Source organism: Sinocyclocheilus anshuiensis, unplaced genomic scaffold (assembly GCF_001515605.1).
Source record: "Sinocyclocheilus anshuiensis isolate Anshui unplaced genomic scaffold, SAMN03320099.WGS_v1.1 scaffold134, whole genome shotgun sequence".
Taxonomy (NCBI): Eukaryota; Metazoa; Chordata; class Actinopteri; order Cypriniformes; family Cyprinidae; genus Sinocyclocheilus; species Sinocyclocheilus anshuiensis.
This window is the reverse complement of record NW_015546024.1, coordinates 22,987-27,270: the sequence shown is the minus strand read 5'-3', so window position 1 is coordinate 27,270 and position 4,284 is coordinate 22,987.

Here is a 4,284-nt window from a genome sequence, read left to right as displayed (position 1 = left end):
TGTGCATATGTATGGATTGGCCGGCAACACCTTCATGTGCAGAGTGAAAATATGGAGTTACAGACATGACAGTGAGGTTTAGATACAGGGCTGAGCATATATATTGTTATAGAAAAGCAATCTTTTTCTTCCTTTTTTTCTATTATTATTATTATTTAGTGTAATGATACTGTCAAATTTATAGGTGTATATTTCATAATTATAAGTGTCATATTTAGACCTTTGTGGTTTAAATATAATTTTGATCATTTGACATATTGATATTTTTGTGTACCACAGAGAAAAAAAAAGTTTTGAGTGACATGAGGGTGGGAAGATGGTTTTCTATATAAAGCAAGTGTTCTACAGAAGGTGTGACTCAAGTGGATGATCCAAATTTAGACATGTGAATGTTCTGCCACAGCAAGAAAAAAATATTAAAGATATAATTATTTATTAAATTATATAACGCATAATAGTCTTTTTGGAGGTCACATTCAAAATCCACTCGTTAACACACTGTCAGCTGGATTTGATTTAAAGGTGCACTCTGTATTTTTTACACAAAGCATAAATAGCACATTAAAAAAAAAAGTTTCAAATTATGTACACTTACATGAGACTTTAGTCAAACCAGTGGCCTAATAAGAACATGGAGTTTACATAGAGTGGCTCACCGAATTGGCACTAACATGTTGAGATCACATGACCAGTAGTGCTCTGTTTATCTCGGTAGCCAAGCTTGTTTGTGGACACTTTCACTTACTGAATAAATTAATCAGGGCTCAGTGCAAATTAAACATTTCTACAGTGGCATCGCAAGCATTATGTAACATTCACTTCGCTAGGTGTCAGTATAAGACCAAGACAACTGTCATATCGGCCAGTGCAACATAAACAAAAATTTACAGAATGCATCTTTACGATATATCTTTAGAACATTTAAATGAGGAAGGATGCTTGCTGATATTCTGTCCAATATTTGCCCCCTAATCTCTGTTACTCATAGAGGCCACATTCAAAAGCCATAATATCTAAGTGGAGGTGACACGTTTACTGTACTTTGATGTATGTCTAGGACACCCTTTGTATTATATTATTACTTCCTCCACATTATTACCGGCCCATTCATAAATGTTTGTTCAGTAAGTCAGAGGCAAGCACACTTGTCTCTTGGTGTGTTTTACAGTGTTTGACAGTCACACTCAGCTCATTCACTCTCTGTAACCTGATTTCACGGCTGCAAGTACACCATGCCCTGCGGCCTGAAGGGAGCTCTCACCTGAGAGAGAGAGATGAGTCCACACATTTGATGTGGTGTAATGACAGTGCTGGGCAGAACGAAGCAGGAGTGTGTGTGTGTGTGTGTGTGTGTGTGTGTGTGAGAGTGTCTGTGTTTGTGTGCGGCCACCATATGTGGCCAGGTGCTGTTCCCGATCCCACCTGCCCTCGGCATTACCATAATCAATTTAACAGGACAGTTTTATAATCAAATATTCAGATGATGATTGCTCTTGGACTTAAGCTAATCTCTTAATGCCAGTGACCGTCCCATTCTGTGTTTTATCAGCCTGTTGCTGTGGCTGCCGATCGCCGTGTTCGTACAGATCACTTTTGAGGTAGTCGTCGCATTGTATGTGAGTGTGTGTTTATTTTCTGGCAGTATACCACAAGTCGAATTGCTTTCCTTTTTCTTTTTCACGGCCCTTAGGTGCATGCGTGCGTGTTTTGTGCGATTTTGTATAAATCTCACATCAGTTTAGTCGTCGCATTGTATGTGAGTGTGTGTTTATTTTCTGGCAGTATACCACAAGTCGAATTGCTTTCCTTTTTCTTTTTCACGGCCCTTAGGTGCATGCGTGCGTGTTTTGTGCGATTTTGTATAAATCTCTCAGAGCACATCAGTTATGCTTATGAATGCAAAAACAGCTCATTGACTCTGAATTGTTTTCTTAGCAGTTTGGTTAGGAATATAAATAGCGTCAGACCCCAAACCGCTATTCGTTTGGACTTGCGTGTTTTTGTTTGCGCGAATGTGCACGTTAAAAGAGTTGAACGGAGGAACTAAGAGAGAGACATCTCTTAGCAAGGCATTATCAAATGTTTTCACTTGAAAAATCCAATGCGCCTTTCAGTATTGAGAGGAAAAGAACATGTTCTGACTCTCACCCTGCCTGCTGGAATTAGTCAAAGGGCCATTTTTAGTAATAAATTATGCATTGAAACAAAGAGATAGCCTCTTTTTTTTTTGTTCCCCGCGAGCATGGGTCGCCTTGGCAAATGCCTTTAAAAAAATCTTTAAAATTGTCCATTCAACTCAAACTTACTGAGTGTAGCAAAAATGTCAAAGGCATAAAGTCAGTGAAGATTGAATAAAATAATGGGAGGAGACAGATTAGTCATGCAGAGAGCCCACACAGTCTTTCAGGCCGGCACAATACCACTTTTTATAAGCGCTCTATCTCCACAATGGCGCCGATCAATATATCGAGGATGATACATGGTCAGACGTGTAATCTCCCTTTGATTCCTCACACTCATTCATTCCGGAACCTTTTCAGGACTGACACTGATGAGCTCCAGGCTCCTGCAGCTCTCCTCGCAGCCGGCAACCTTCTTTAAGAGTTCATTATGTAGGAACATGGAGGATAGGTGTCTTCCTCCGTGACCCCTCCTTTCGCCAGGCTACTGTCTGATGTCACGCCATTCCCTCGTCATCCGTCGCGGGCGTTAACGTCAGGCCCTTCTGAGGATCGACGGTGCTGACCGAACATTAGTCGCCACGGTGTGAGGGCTTTTGGCTGAAGATGGAGTAAGCGAACACGCCACTCAGAATAACACGAATCAATCAATCAATTCAGCCCGGGCTCCGAAATATTCCAAGATGGAGTCATTTCATACATGACGGAGCTCAGACGGAAGACCGACGGGCGCATTGATCACATATGGGGGACCGTTGGCGTCCTATACGTACCCGTTCCGGCTAAGCGTTTGGCGTGTGTGTGTGTCTCATGGCGTTCGGATGATGAAGGAGGGGGAGGAGTGAATCAGTTTCCCTGGGAGACAGTGGGCTGAATTACTGACGGGTTTGTGCACCACTTAACCTAATCTAGCATATGATTATGAGACTCAGTCAGGGGCGCCTCCCTCATACGCTTCAGTGCCAGCCTCCTTCTGCCTGCCGGGCGTGGCATACACACTCACACACACACTCTTCCTAAAAATAAACCTCATCTCCTGTACAAGCAGCAGTGTTTGAGCCTACCTGAGCAGAGTAAATGAGGGCCGCTAAATATTATGACTACCTTGTGTCCTGTGATAATTGATTCCCCCACCCTGCACATGCATTTATATACACGCACACTCTGCCATACTTCCTCCGTGCTGTTCATTTTACAAATTCTATAACCTTTTAGAATTTCTTTCTGTGGAGAAGATTGCTGCCTGGCCTCAGATTCATTATGGTGATTGAATCCTCTTCAATAGAAAACTGTTTAAAGAAGAGAGCGGGAGAGAGCGAGCGAGGGAGAGAGAGAGAGAGAGAATGAAGGTAACATGGGTTAAAAGCTTGTCTGGGTGACATAATTCACCTCCACTGAGGCAAACAATCACATCGCATTGTGACCTTCATATGATAGAAAAAAAAGTCTGCTTCTATCATCTCTCACCCATCCCTTCATCTTCCACCATTTTTTTGTCTTTGGCATCACGGGCTATTTTGGATTACAGATTAAATATCTAATTATGATCACTTTGCGGTGAGGAATATACTGTAGCGTAAGCCCTCGCTTTAATCATGAACGCAGTTTAAAATCACCCTTGTGTACAATGGGAGATGATATACATATATAATTCTCTCTCATCCTCTACCCTCCCTCTCTTTCCCTCCACTTTCCTTTTTTACACTCATAGCACCTGGACCTACACTATTCATCATGTGGATGACTCCGAACATGAATTAGTTTTCTTTTTTTATGTCAGAGATGAGAGGGCCAGATGGTATAAAATAAAAAAGGCGAAAAAGAAAAAAAAAAATGGGGAGAGTGAGAAAGAGAAAGAATCGAGGACATAGTCTGCGCTCTATGTTATCAAGATGTATTTTCTTAATGATCACTAATATAATTCATGGAAAGATGGAAAAATTGAAACATATTAAACATATACTTAATGAAAACAACAAAATATATGACAATATTTTCTGTAAGATAAGTAAATTAGCCAATTTTGTTTAAATGAAGGATTGCAGAAATGAGTACACCCTAGATTTAATTCAGAAAATGTATAATATTCTAGTACTTAGTATGT